Source organism: Oncorhynchus keta, chromosome 2 (assembly GCF_023373465.1).
Source record: "Oncorhynchus keta strain PuntledgeMale-10-30-2019 chromosome 2, Oket_V2, whole genome shotgun sequence".
In the NCBI taxonomy this organism is placed as follows: domain Eukaryota; kingdom Metazoa; phylum Chordata; class Actinopteri; order Salmoniformes; family Salmonidae; genus Oncorhynchus; species Oncorhynchus keta.
The window spans coordinates 6,780,453-6,796,001 of record NC_068422.1 but is presented as its reverse complement, the minus strand read 5'-3'; the positions used below and the strand labels follow the sequence as shown (position 1 = coordinate 6,796,001).

Below are 15,549 nucleotides of genomic sequence, written 5' to 3'. Positions count from 1 at the left end.
CATAAAACATAGATAACTCAGGTCAGGGCAAGGAAAATATATATAATAATATATAGTATAAATATCTATTTCAAATAACATACATATATATATTTACAAAAAATATATATGGGGAATTGAAAATTATTACATTGTTAGAAGCCACAATCTGAAATATTAAATATTAACCCAAAACAAACAACAACAAAAACATGCAGTGATTTGGCAAGACCAGAGAAACTGACTGACAAGAGCTTTAGGGGGGACGCTGGGAGGATGCTATGGAAGCACCGTAAATCAGGATGTGGCTTTCTGGATGTCTCCCACCAGGCTCTAATTTGTCGCTGCTATCATCCATTATCTCTACCGTAGGGAGCCTCTATCAACCCGGGCCCAAGATAACCGCCGGCCACTCTGGGCGGCTGGGGCAGAAATAGCAGGCGTAGTAGGGTTTAAAGTAGGGTGGGGAGGTGCAAATAGCCACTGTGGTTAGTGTCGGGGACAGCTTGGAGTCCGTCGCCAGAGCATCATTCTCAGGTTCAGACCACAGTTAGAGCAGTTTGAGCAGGAATGTCGCAATGCGCCCCAAAACTATCCCCTCTCAGCAGTTTAAGCTGCTACATCTTCTTGCATATTGAGAAAGAGTCAACTGAGTTTCTTCTGTGGGACTTACTATATTGTGGAAAAATGGCTTCTTGACTATTCTCCCAGCCCCGTTCTCTTGTTGTTGTCCTGGGTGTGGTTGCATTAGGACAGGTAGCATTCTCTTGTTGTTGTCCTGGGTGTGGTTGCATTAGGACAGGTAGCATTCTCCTGTCATCCACCAAACCCAGATTTGTCCGTTGGACTTCCATATGGTGAGTGTGATTCATCACTCCAGAAAATGTTTAACTTAGATGAGTAAGATAAAGATGCAGTGCCTATACCGGAAAGACTACTATGTGTTCCGAAAATCTTTCCAAAAGCTTTCCAACTATCTTAAGTTTTTCCACAAAAGAAAGGTCACTGAATCAATCAATTGTATTTATAAAGCCCTTCTTACATTAGCTGATGTCACAAAGTGCGGTACAGAAACCCAGCCTAAAACCCCAAACAGCAAGCAATGTAGGTGTAGAAGCACGGTAGCTAGGAAAAACTCTCTAGAAAGGCCAGAACCTAGGAAGAAACCTAGAGAGGAACCAGGCTATGAGGGGTGGCCAGTCCTCTTCTGGCTGTGCTGGTTAGAGATAATAACATGGCCAAGATGTTCAAATGTTCATAGATGACCAGCAGGGTCAAATAATAATAATCACAGTGGTTGTTGAGGGTGCAACAGGTCGGCATTTGCTACACAAATAATTTATAAGAAAATGTACAACAACATAAGTAACAGGTCTTTATATCTGACACTTTCCCAAATATGATAACCACTTTAGGAAGATTCTATAAACCCCATATAACGGGTTTATGTCAGAGACACTAGTGTATCGCACTCAGCCTTGCATAGGATATGTACTGACGCAGATAGCTTGGCTGAGATATGCATCTATGTCTTCCAAGGAGAGGTGACCCACATAAAAACAAGCATGAGAAGTGTTCCAGTCTAAGGGTAATGGAAACATTACCCTGAACAGTATTCAATCTCCACCAAACTTTACAGTTGGCACTATGCATTTGTGGCAGGTAGCGTTCTCCTATCATCTGCCAAACCCAGATTTGTCCCTCGGACTTCCACATGGTGAAGTGTGATTCATCACTCCAGAGAACGTGTTTCCACTGCTCCAGATTTCAATGGCGGTGAGCTTTACACCACTCCAGTCAACACTTGGTATTGCACATGGTGATCTTAGGCTGTGTGCGGCTGTTCGGCCATGGAAACCCATTTCATGAAGCTCCCGACAAAGAGTTATTGTGCTGACGTTGCTTCCAAAGGCAGTTTGGAACTCGGTCCTGAGTGTTGCAACCGAGGACAGACGATTTTTTAAATCTTGTGTGGCCTAACTTCGTGGCTGAGCCATTGTTGCTCCTAGACGTTTCCACTTCACAATAACAGCACTTACAGTTGACAGGGGCAGCTCTAGCTGGGCAGACATTTGACAGACTGACTTGTTAGAAAGGTGGCATCATATGATGTTGCCACGTTCAAAGTCACTGAGCTCTTCAGTAATGTTTGTCTATGAAGATTGCATGGCTGTGTGCTCAATGTTATACACCTGTCAGCAATGGAAATAGCTGAAATAGCAGAATCCACTATTTTGAAGGGGTGTCCACATACTTTTGTGAAAATTCTGTAGCTTCATTGTCGAAGAGAGAACCACGGAGAAAATGAGCCATCGAGTTTCAGTCAGAGCATCAGGGGTAAATTACCTCAAATGAAATCAAAATATTATTTGTCACATGCTTCCGAATACAACTGGTGTAGACTCTACAGTGAAATGCTTTCTTACGAGCCCTGAACCAACAATGCAGATCAATGTGAGGCAATATACAGGGAGGACAAGTGCCATATCAATGAGGTACGAGGTATATGAGTTAGATATGTACATGAAGGCAGGGTAAAGTGACTAGGCATCAGGATAGATAATAAAAAGGTATTTGAGGTAGATATGTACATGAAGGCAGGGTAAAGTGACTAGGCATCAGGATAGATAATAATAAGGTATTTGAGGTAGATATGTACATGAAGGCAGGGTAAAGTGACTAGACATCCGGATAGATAATAATAAGTTATTTGAGGTAGATATGTACATGAAGGCAGGGTAAAGTGACTAGGCATCAGGATAGATAATAATAAGTTATTTGAGGTAGATATGTACATGAAGGCAGGGTAAAGTGACTAGACATCGGGATAGATAATAATAAGTTGTTTGAGGTAGATATGTACATGAAGGCAGGGTAAAGTGACTAGGCATCGGGATAGATAATAATAAGTTATTTGAGGTAGATATGTACATGAAGGCAGGGTAAAGTGACTAGGCATCAGGATAGATAATAATAAGGTATTTGAGGTAGATATGTACATGAAGGCAGGGTAAAGTGACTAGGCATCAGGATAGATAATAATAAGGTATTTGAGGTAGATATGTACATGAAGGCAGGGTAAAGTGACTAGGCATCAGGATAGATAATAATAAGGTATTTGAGGTAGATATGTACATGAAGGCAGGGTAAAGTGACTAGACATCCGGATAGATAATAATAAGTTATTTGAGGTAGATATGTACATGAAGGCAGGGTAAAGTGACTAGGCATCAGGATAGATAATAATAAGTTATTTGAGGTAGATATGTACATGAAGGCAGGGTAAAGTGACTAGACATCGGGATAGATAATAATAAGTTGTTTGAGGTAGATATGTACATGAAGGCAGGGTAAAGTGACTAGGCATCGGGATAGATAATAATAAGTTATTTGAGGTAGATATGTACATGAAGGCAGGGTAAAGTGACTAGGCATCAGGATAGATAATAATAAGGTATTTGAGGTAGATATGTACATGAAGGCAGGGTAAAGTGACTAGGCATCAGGATAGATAATAATAAGGTATTTGAGGTAGATATGTACATGAAGGCAGGGTAAAGTGACTAGGCATCAGGATAGATAATAATAAGGTATTTGAGGTAGATATGTACATGAAGGCAGGGTAAAGTGACTAGGCATCAGGATAGATAATAATAAGAGTAAAATAAAGAACAGTGTAGCAGCAGCAAATGATGAGTGTAAAAGTGTGTGTGTAATGTGTATGTGTTTGTGTTGTGTCAGTGTGCATGTTTGTGCTATGTGAATGTGTGAGGGTTTTGTGTGGGAGTGAGTGTGTATATGGTGTGTACAGTGGGGAGAACAAGTATTTGATACACTGCCGATTTTGCAGGTTTTCCTACTTACAAAGCATGTAGAGGTCTGTCATTTTTATCATAGGTACACTTCAACTATCAAAAATCCAGAATATCACATTGTATGATTTTTAAGTAATTAATTTGCATTTGACTGTGGAGGTGTGTGTGGACCATGTTATGTCCTTAGTTTTTATTTTATTTCAACTCTATTTAACCAGGTAGGCTAGTTGAGAACAAGTTCTCTTTTGCAACTGCGACCTGGCCAAGATAAAGCGTAGCAATTCGACACATACAACAACACAGAGTTACACATGGAATAAACAAAACATACAGTCAATAATACAGTAGAACAAAAGAAAACAAAAAGTCTAAATACAGTGAGTGCAAATGAGGTAAGTTAAGGAAATAAATAGGTCATGGTGGCAAAGTAATTACAATATAGCAATTAAACACTGGAATGATAGATCGGCAGAAGATGAATGTGCAGGTAGAGATACTGGGGTGCAAAGGAGCAAAATAAATAAATACCAGTATGGGGATGAGATAGGTAGATAGATGGGCTGTTTACAGATAGTACAGGTGCAGTGATCTGTAAACTGCTCTGACAGCTGGTGCTTAAAGCTAGTGAGGGAGATGTGAGTCTCCAGCTTCAGAGATTTTTGCAATTCGTTCCAGCAGAGAACTGGAAGCAAAGACGACCAAAGGAGGAATTGGCTTTGGGGGTGACCAGTGAGATATACCTGCTGGAGCGCGTGCTACGAGTGGGTGCTGATATGGTGACCAGTGAGCTGAGATAAGGCGGGGCTTTACCTAGCAGAGACTTGTAGATAACCTATAGCCAGTGGGTTTGGCGACGAGTATGAAGCGAGGGCCAACCAACGAGAGCGTACAGGTCGCAATGGTGGGTAGTGTATGGGGCTTTAGTGACAAAACGGATGGCACTGTGATAGACTGCATCCAGTTTGTTGAGTAGAGCTTTGGAGGCTATTTTATAGATGACATCACCGAAGTCAAGGATCGGTAGGATGGTCAGTTTTACGAGGGTATGTTTGGCAGCATGAGTGAAGGATGCTTTATTGTGATATAGGAAGCCGATTCTAGATTTAATTTTGGATTGGAGATGCTTAATGTGAGTCTGGAAGGAGAGTTTACAGTCTAACCAGACACCCAGGTATTTGTAGTTGTCCACGTATTCTAAGTCAGAGCCGTCCAGAGTAGTGATGCTGGACGGGCGAGCAGGTGCAGGCAGCGATCGATTGAAAAGCATGCATTTAGTTTTACTTGCGTTTAAGAGCAGCTGGAGGCCACGTAAGGAGAGTTGTATGGCATTGAAGCTCGTCTGGAGGTTAGTTAACACAGTGTCCAAGGAGGGCCAGAAGTATACAGAATGGTGTCGTCTGTGTAGATGTGGATCAGAGAATCACCAGCAGCAAGAGTAACATCATTGATGTATACAGAAAAGAGAGTCGGCCCGAGAATTGAACCCTGTGGCACACCCATAGAGACTGTCAGAGGTCCAGACAACAGGCCCTCGGATTTGACACACTGAACTCTATTAGAGAAGTAGTTGGTAAACCAGACGAGGCAATCATTTGAGAAACCAAGGCTGTCAAGTCTGCCAATAAGAATGTTGTGATCGACAGAGTCGAAAGCCTTGGCCAGGTCGATGAATACGGCTGCAGAGTAATGTCTCTTATCGATGGTGGTTATGATGTCGTTTAGAACCTTGAGCGTGACCAGCTCTGAAACCAGATTGCATAGCGGAGAAGGTATGATGGGATTCAAAATGGTCAGTAATCTGTTTGTTAACTTGGCTTTCGAAGACCTTAGAAAGACAGGGTAGGATAGATATAGGTCTGTAGCAGTTTGGGTCTAGAGTGTTATCCCCTTTGAAGAGGGGGATGACCACGGCAGCTTTCCAATCTTTGGGAATCTCAGACGATACGAAAGAGAAGTTGAACAGGCTCGTAATAGGGGTTGCAACAATTTCGGCAGATAATTTTAGAAAGAGAGGGTCCAGATTGTCTAGCCTGGCTGATTTGTAGGGGTCCAGATTTTGCAGCTCTTTCAGAACATCGGCTATCTGGATTTGGGTAAAGGAGAAATGGTGGAGGCTTTGGCGGGTTGCTGTGGAGGGTGCAGGGCAGTTGACCGGGGTAGGGGTAGCCATTTGGAAAGCATGGCCAGACGTAGAGAAATGCTTACTGAAATTCTCAATTATAGTGGATTTATCGGTGGTGACAGTGTTTCCTAGCCTCAGAGCAGTGGGCAGCTGGGAGGAGGTGCTCTTATTCTCCATGGACTTTACAGTGTCCCAGAACTTTTTTGAGTTAGTACTACAGGATGCAAATTTCTGTTTGAAAAAGCTTGGCTTTTCTAACTGCCTGTGTATATTTGGTCCGAACTTCCCTGAAAAGTTGCATATCACGGGGGCTATTCGATGCTAATGCAGAACGCCACAGGATGTTTTTGTGCTGGTCAAGGGCAGACAGGTCTGGTGTGAACCAAGGACTATATTTATTCCTAGTTCTACATTTTTTGAAAGGGGCATGCTTATTTAAGATGGTGAGGAAGGCACTTTTAAAGAATAGCCAGGCATCATCTACTGATGGGATGACGTCAATGTCATTCCAGGATACCCCGGACAGGTCGATTAGAAAGGCCTGCTCGCAGAAGTGTTTCAGGGAGCGTTTGACAGTGGTGAGGGGTGGTTGTTTGGTCGCAGACCCATTACGGAGGCAGGCAATGAGGCAGTGATCGCTGAGATCTTGATTGAAAACAGCAGAGGTGTATTTGGAGGGCGAATTAGTTAGGATGACATCTATGAGGGTGCCCATGTTTACTGATTTGGGGTTGTACCTGGTAGGTTCATTGATAATTTGTGTAAGATTGAGGGCATCAAGCTTAGTTTGTAGGATGTGATGTGGTTGCCAAGGAACTTAAGCTCTCGACCCGCTCCACAACAGACCTGTCGATGTGGATGGGAACTTGCTCTCCCCTCATTCTCCTATAGTACACAATCAGCTACTTGGTCTTACTGACTTTGAGGGAGAGGTTGTTGTCCTGGTACCACATTGCTAAGTCTCTGACTTGCTCCCTTTAGACTGACTCATCGGCATCGGTGATCAGTTGTGCTTGGCCACAAAGTTGTAGGTGAAAAGGGGGACTAAGCATACACCCCTGAGGGGCCCCGTGTTGAGGGTCAGCGTGGCAGAGGTGTTGTTGCCTACCCTCACTACCCTGGGCTGGCCCCGCCAGGAAGTCCAGTATCTAGTTGCAGAGTGAGGGTGTTCAGTCCCAGGGTCCCTGATCTTGGAGGGACTATGGTGTTGAACTCTGAGCTGAAGTCTATGAACAGCATTCTAACATAGTTATTTCCCTTCTTGTCCAGGTAGGAGAGTTCAGTGTAAAATGCAGTTGAGATTGAGTCATCTGTGGATCTGTTGGAGTGGTATGCAAATTGGAGTGGGTCTCTAGGACGATGGTGTTGATGTGAGCCATGACCATCTTTTCAAAGCACTTCATAATTACAGATGTGAGTGCTACAGGGCGAGAGCCATTTGGCAGATTACCTTGGAGCTCTTGGAAACACGGACAATGGTGGTCAGCTTAAAACATGTTGGGATTACAGACAGGGACAAGGGGAGATTGAAAATGTTTGAGTACGCGTCCTGGTATTCAGTCTACTCCGGCCTTGTGATTGTTAACCTGTTTAAAGGTTTAGCTCACATTGGCCATGGTGACCAAGATCACAGTCATCTGGAAAAACAGGAGGTTTAATGCAAGGCACAGTGCTATATTCCTTGAAGTGAGAGAAAAAACAAGCATTTAGATAATTTGAGAATTCTGCATCGCTAAGCATCTTATGGCTGGGTTTCCCTTTGTAATCTGTTATTGTCTACAAGCCCTACCACATACTGCAGCTGTACACAGCCCATCTGTAAATAGCCCATCCAATCTACCTACCGCATCCCCATATTGTTTTTATTTACTTTTTGCTCTTCTGAACACCAGTATTTCTATTTGCACATCATCATCTGCACATCTATCACTCCAGTGTTAATTTGATACATTTTAATTACTTACTCCTATTTATTGCCTTACCTGCTCACGCCATTTGCACACACTGTATATAGACTTTTTTCTATTGTGTTATTGACTGTATGTTTGTTTATTCCATGTGTAACTCTGTGTTGTTGTTTGTGTCGCACTGCTTTGCTTTATCTTGGCCAGGTCACAGTTGAAATTAGAACTTGTTCTCAACTGGCCTACCTGGTTAAATAAAGGTGAAATAAAAAATGTTTAAATAAACATACAACGAGCATCGGAACACTAAACGAGAGACCTCAGTTTATCGGTTCATTGTTTTTGACAGTGTGATTTTATATACTTTTCATTTTAATTTTGGATCCTGCGTAACAGTTGGGCTCAGTGACTGTGAACTCTACTATCTGACCTGGGTTCCCGCAGATTCCATGTAAAGAGAGAAACACGGAAACCCAGCTAGCCTAGCTGGCAGTCTCAAATGGAGGTCGCTATTGAATGTTCTCAATGCTGCAGGAGCTGTATTAACTTTGCTTTATTCCGGGACAATGTGGACCACTCTGACTTTCAATGTAGCAACTGTTTGCATGCAGAGGACTACAGGGGCGAAGTGGCTACTCTTAGAAAACAAGTAGCGAACCGACACAAGCTGCTGGGGAATCCACGCCTGCCTGGTTTTTCTTTTTCTTCTACCCAAGTAGCCAGACGCCGCTCTAGTCTGGTGGAAGTGTCGCAGGAATCCCTCCCCAAAGTGGGCTCCCCTTCCCTGGTGAATGGAGCTCGTAGGATGCTCCTGGAAGACTTGGGGGATGTTCCTGTTCTCGACCCAACCAACCAGCCTTGGCAATATGTCAGGACGGAGGTAGGACGGGTTTTATGTCGCTCTGCGTTAAAGTCTCTGCCCACCAGAAACGCTGCCTCTGGGTGAGCGGTTAGTTGTTTGTTTATAGCCCGATACAGTTCGTTAAGTGCCAGAGTGGTGTTGGCTTGTGAAGGGATGTCGACAGCTGTGATAATTACGGATGAGATGGTCTGCAGCTTACCATGAGGTATTCTATATAAGGTGAGCAAAAGCTTGAGCTTTCCTTCACACTTGAAGCAGCACACCAGTTGTTATTTATGAAAAAACACACTCCATGTCCTTTTGACTTCCCCGAAGCCACAGTATGATCCTGACACTGCATGGAGAATCCACCGAGAACTATGTGCATAGCATCATCATTCAGCCATGTTTCAGTAAGACATAATATATTGCAGTTTTTCAAGTCTCTCTAATAGGAGACCCTCGAACTAAGCTCATCCATCTTATTCTCGAGTGACTGGACATTTATCAATAGAATGGAGGAGTGAGTCATTCGGTTTTCTCTTTCAATTTTACCAGGACTCCACCTCGTCTCCCGCGTCTACGCCTGCACTGTTTAGGTAGCCATGGAACAAATTAATATGGTCCGGAATGAACAGTGGCACAGCTGAGTCGCTTTTGAAGTGGAAATCGAGGTTTGTAAGTGTCGATCTAATGTCCAGAAGTGCTTGGCGGTCATATGTGATAATATTACCTTTCTGTAAAACAAAATTAAGATGAACACGATACAAGTCACTATATAGCTAAGTTAGGATGGAACTCATAAGATGTCGCCCTTCTCCGTCTGCGCTCTTTTGCACACCAGTATTTGTATTTGCACATCATCATCTGCACATCTATGACTCCAGTGTTAATTTGATACATTTGAATTACTGTATGTGATAATGCCAGCCCTCTTGTCATAATAAAGGTCAATAATAAGAACTAGACCAAAGACAACATTGTAAAACCCCAGAGGGGAAACTGCTTCTATGTTGTTCAGTCATGATAACACTCTACTTAGACGAGAGGCTGAAGTACAGGTGTTTCTAAATAACCAGACAAAAAAAACACGACATTAAAACATAGTATTTAATCACCTGCATGGCAGTGTAGGTCGCAAGGCACAGCACAGCCATCAGAGAGCCTTCCAGGCGACCATGTTCCACTGAGAATGAATCCAACTCAAATACTGCCAAGAAAGTGGAGATGTGGAGGCATATCGTTTCGGAATCCTTCCCAGACCATAAAATCTTAATCTGATTTTCCACATTGGCAAGGAAAATATTAATTCAAGGTGAAATCCATCTACAGCACTTTGCATGAATATGAAATCACCTATTCCACGTTGTTAAATTAATGTTAAGAATTCACAACATACCAGCGGCATCCAGCGGCAAGGGAGATACTAATTTGGGCTCCTTCAGTGGGTTTCCAGGAAAGACAAGCTATTCCCTCACTGCTGAGAAAAGATGCATGATAAAAATGGCAAGAAATATATCCAAAGATGTACATTGTATTTCTGTTTACTTCATAGTGAAACCTGTTTTACTAGTTTATTAAAATGAAACAATCTACATCTGTTTCTCCCCTGGAGGACTTAAGGCAGGGTTTCCCAAACTGGGGGACAGGGGTGCACATTTTGGTTTTTGCCCTAGCACTACACAGTTGCTTGTAATAATCAACTAATCATAGAGCTTTGATCATTTGAATCAGCTGTGTAGTGTTAGGGCAAAAAATGAAACAAACAACTCTTGGGGTCCCGAGGACCGAGTTTGGGAAACGCTGCTGTAAAGACACAAGCAGCTCTTCTTCAGAAACCTCTACGAGGAGAGGTGTCACTAATGTCCCATTTGACCAGGAAGTAGATAGTACTGTATTCCTTTGTCCAGAACATCTCATTCTGTTAGAGGCAGAGAGTTAACACCATGGGTTCCCACTCTGGACAGATTGTTGTTACTGATGGAATCTGATACAGCATACATTTTCTAACCTTGTGGAGGATGTGGATGTCCTGTGAGCTGCCAGGGCATCACTACGTGGCCGCTGCATCTACTGCTCTCATCGTTACAAAGGAGACACACGAGCAGAGGGAGCTGGAGGGTGTGGGACAGTATGTCTCTGGAAATCAACATGTGGTCATGGTGTCTAGACTCAGCTGACTCACAGACAGATAGGGGACTGAGCCAAAGATGATGAAGTCTGTGTCATCCCAGGATGCCCTACAGTTGTGACGGAGGGCAAAGCTGGCGATCTCATAGTCGTCCTCGCGGGCAGAGAACCAGGTTTCCTGGCCTAGAGACTTGAGGGCAAAGCGAGATAAGGTGGCCAGCGCTGAGGGGAGGCAGAACAGCAACCGGCCAGGCTGTTGATGATGGCACTTTAAATGGTGGAACACTCTGGCAACCTTCTCGTTGACCCTCAATTGCAGTTTCACCAACTCTGCCTGTTTGCCTTCTTCCACTACCCAGTCAAAGAAAAACACAAGTCAGATACCTGCATTCGTGAAGGCATCCACAAACTCCTCCAGGCAATACATGAACTCTTTCCATTGGCCACCATACCAGTCCCTCAGACAGGCCATGCCATCCACCACCAGTGTAGGAGGAGTGGTGCTGCTGCTCTGTGTGCTGTCCTGCACACACACATGCTGCAATGCCATCCTGAGGTCCACAGGTTTCTGGACAACATTTCTCCATGAAATACTGCAAGCCTTTTATACCAACTTATACAAAGACAAATTAAATATATGTTTTAAATAGTGGCTCGGAGCGATACAAAACACTGGCTAATACCAGTCAATGTATGTCATGTAAGTGAATTAATAACTGACTAAATAGGTATAATGCTCACAGAATATTCAGAAAAATAGTTTCAAAGCGCACTGAGTGTGACTCTGGCCATGCTTTTCAGGGAGACGTATTCTAGCTAATGTAACAGAATGATTGAACTGTTTAATAAAAAGGACTAAGCCTAGGGCCTAGGCTATGACTCGGGTTGGCTGCTAAATAGCCTAAAAGTTGTCACACTTCATACCCTAATCATTTGTTGAACATTTGAAAATAAAGTTGGAGAAAGAGTTCAATAGTGAAGTTGGTTAACTAGGCCTAATAAAAAGTAGATTTCAGCCTACTGCTGTTGAGAAATAGATGATCCAGGAGTTATAATACTGTGCACACAAAGCTTAATCTTCTATTGTGGCCGTGACTAGAAAAGTGTGAATAGGTTGGAGCATATGCAGGCTGTCACCACAGGTGCCTACATCTGGTCATCTCTGGGCAGATGCTCCCAGGGACCTGGGGAGCCATTCTAAAGGGGCACCGCCCCGTTAAATCCTCCATTCAGTGGGATGGCGTTGTGCCGTAATTCAGATTGCCTTGCTCTGGAATTGGGGGTGAGGGGCTCATAATGACGGTCTGATGGTATCCGAGCACTGGAGCTCATCCCCAAGGTGAAATAGTGAAGGTGGTTTAATGGGGGTAGGGATGAAGTTTGCTAAAAAGTAAAAGCTCTTACATGAAAAGAATCTGCCAATCTGTGCTAAAGCAATCTTGCACATGCCAGACACTTCAGACCTTTAGTTATTGGGAAGAGGGTTCCAAAGAATTCACATCAGCAGCTACTCCGAATCAAAAAACGCTGGAGCATACAAAATGATTCTCAACAATCTTTCCTGCTAATTTAATGGAGTGAATTAGACCTTTTCCAGCCTACCTTAGGCTATGGGTCTAATCCAATGAATCAGGATTTTCATAGAATATTATGCCTATAGGTTATGTAAGCATGTGGCCTTCTTCTTGTTATTGCCGTTTGATCACCTATAACTTTTTTTTTTATATTTCCCAACCCCCTCTAGGACCCAAGCTTGACGCACAAGGAAAAAGACACCTAAAACAGAAGCAGATGTTCTCCATAAAGCACGCGACTGCCTTCCACTCTGCTAAAGAATTCTAGAGGCTCAGCAGTAAACCCAGTCCTGAAGAATGCACACAAATACGCGCACGCGCGCACACACACGCAAAGTTACTCCAATATCCCCCCTTGACCCCAACAACATACAGGGCACAAAGAACGGCCTCTTTGAAATGGGTCCTTGTTCACTCACAGAGCAGCTGGCCGGAGTAATCGGACTTCTTGAAGACAAATGAATCTCGTCTCGTTCATAGGATCACAGGTAATCACACCGGTATTGTCATTAAAATAGGGGCAGGGCCAAAGCGAGCAGATGATTTGCTATCGAGTTTCTGTCGTCATGTGGTGAGGCTGCACTGCTGATATCCATCATCTGGAGGCAGGCATTTGAGCCACGCGACAGATTCTTTATAATTGTAATCAGCACAATTACAGCACAATTACTTTGCAGCATCACACAGGACGCCGACGAGAAACTAATTGTCCTAAAATAAATGTGCGTGGAGATTCAGCGCGCTAAACAAGCTCGGTCCTCTGTCTGAACTCCAGTCCAGTTATATCACTGAGGGAAACGATGGCCTGCGTGTCTATTTGGCAAAGCAAAAAGTTAAGACATGTACGTTATGTTCACTGGTGTCTGTTGTTCAACTAATAACATATTTCTTCAAGACAGTTGTAACAGCAGGTCATAATATTGATGACTTTGAATATTGATCCAAATGAACAATTGCGCATATCGCGGTAGGCTACTTAAAATTAGGTCGAATTTTAGTGAATGGTAACGTAGGCTATACGCCTGAGTTGCTATCTATCTGGTCGTTATGGTGTGATGTTCACAGTGTTTATGTTTCCCACGAGCAATCTATCCGAAAAACATTTTGAACTTAAATTCCTAACCATATGGTCAGCATCATACCGTTGCAGTCTCTTTAACATGCTTCCAGTCCAATTTGGATGAAGATTGTGCAATATGTACAGAAACGCAGAGACATGCAGTTGAGGTTGGGGGGGAAACGCCATTTGGTGTGGAGCAGATGGTTGGCTTGGGAGGCTGTCCGCGTCTAAAGGCGTGTCGTGTCCTTCAGATAAAATCCCCAAGGGCTTCCCCTTGTATTCAAAATCAATGAAAATTAAAGCGCAAAGAAAAGATGAATAGTCAGACCTCGAGTCTCTCTTTTGTTCAATGGAGCTACTGGTGGGCAGGAGTTAAAGTACAACAGCCCCTTATAGAAACACTTAAGTTAAACAGTCTCCCCATAGTCCACCTTCAGAATGAAGGGGGGTTCGAAGAAGAAGCTTTATGCCTGATTTAGCCAAGACAGAATCTCGAGCCATACATTTCGTTTGAAAATAATACATGTAATGATCATGATTCTGAAGGATTTCACCATGCCTTTCAGTTATGCTTTGCTGCCATAATCGATAAATGAATGCCACGTCAATAAAATAAATGCCTGATAGTGCAGCGTAGGCCCGCTTATATGTTGATAGAAGGGTTGGGAGAAGAGGTGATCGCGTAAACCTCAAGCACGCGGAATTACGTACAGAGCAAAAGCCTGTAAAAACAGAGTCACATCCTTCGGATTACTGCATTGAGTGTACTGAAGAATCAACTGGTTAAATACAACACGGATCTTCGAATACATATGTCCATGTAAACACATGCATAATGGTATTAGTCATAGTGTTGAAATGTTCCCTCTCCGCCTTTTCCTTTGGGTACAAAGGCTATTCCACATTTGGAAGCGTCATATCTTGACCATTATAATGATTCTAAACATAAAAACATCACTCAGACATTACATCGACTACACACAATGTCTTAGTAAACCCAAGAGTAGACTAAAACACACGAGGAAAAACGTTGCGTAATTGCGCTTGGGATCAATGCTTGTCTTGTTTTGGAACGCCGCTCAAAAATTCAAATGTCGTTGCTGCCACCCGCCAAAAAATGAAATTCCGTTTCAATTAGCGTCCTAATTAAGACCACCCGATCCACCCACACACACACACACACACAGAGAGAGAGAGACAGTGTCAGTGTCACTAGAGAGGCAGAGCAATCAGCTTAGAACCACCAGCACAAATGATGTCCTCTTTCACAGGACACAAATATGTTTCTAAAAGTTTCACAAATGAAAAAGATTGTACAGTTTACCAAATGTTATAGGCTAGTTTAAAAATCTCTGTTGTTGGCTAATATTGAAATAACCAAAGACTGTTGACTTTTTTTCTGGAATGGCAAACAACGCGTTTTTCTTTAAACTGAGGACATTGTTGTAAGGACGGCAGCGTGCGCCGAGGGGAGCACTTTCTCCCTAGTACATTGTGGAGAGAGCAGGTGCTGCTGCCTGAATTACCATACAGCTGAGAGCAACAAAGAAGAAACGTATTCTTTCCCTCGGTCCGCACAATAACAAAGTGCCTTAATGACAGCCATGCGAACGACCCACCAGCTCAGTTTTTACTGCTCAGCGTACAAGAATGTAACATGTTAAATCTATACATATATGCCTAAAGTCAAAACAATATTTACAGTTGTAAAAAAGAAAAAAGCATCCACTTGACCTGTTGATGTGTAAAGTTGTCAAAACTCATAATTTAAAAAATAAAAGTACATGTTTTTGACTTATATCAAGATAATATCCTTTGGTTTTTTTGCAAGATTTTCCAAGAGCTATGTGAAAACCTATTTCTAAGTTATTGATTTTCAATTTTGATTAAATGTAAATTCATGTTGACCATTAGTTTTATATTGTGATTAAATACATTAATTGTTATTGTGTGAATAAACAGTTTATGTGGGCACACTTTAACAATAAAAAAATGAAATAAAAAGTTACGTTTAGGAGAAAATGGTGATGTTGAAAAGCTAAAGAATGAAAAATAGTTTTACATTGGAGCTAAGCGTGGAAGATGAAGGCCTATTTGGAGCGTTCCGTAGCCTACATGGGTTTT

The 15,549-nt window shown here is 42.7% G+C and overlaps 1 pseudogene; it reads right to left on the bottom strand.

Moving 5' to 3' along the window:
* Positions 1-8,435: 8,435 nt before the first annotated feature.
* LOC118374341 (constitutive coactivator of peroxisome proliferator-activated receptor gamma-like) lies at positions 8,436-11,987 on the bottom strand (annotated as a pseudogene).
* Between the last annotated feature and the right edge of the window lie 3,562 nt (positions 11,988-15,549).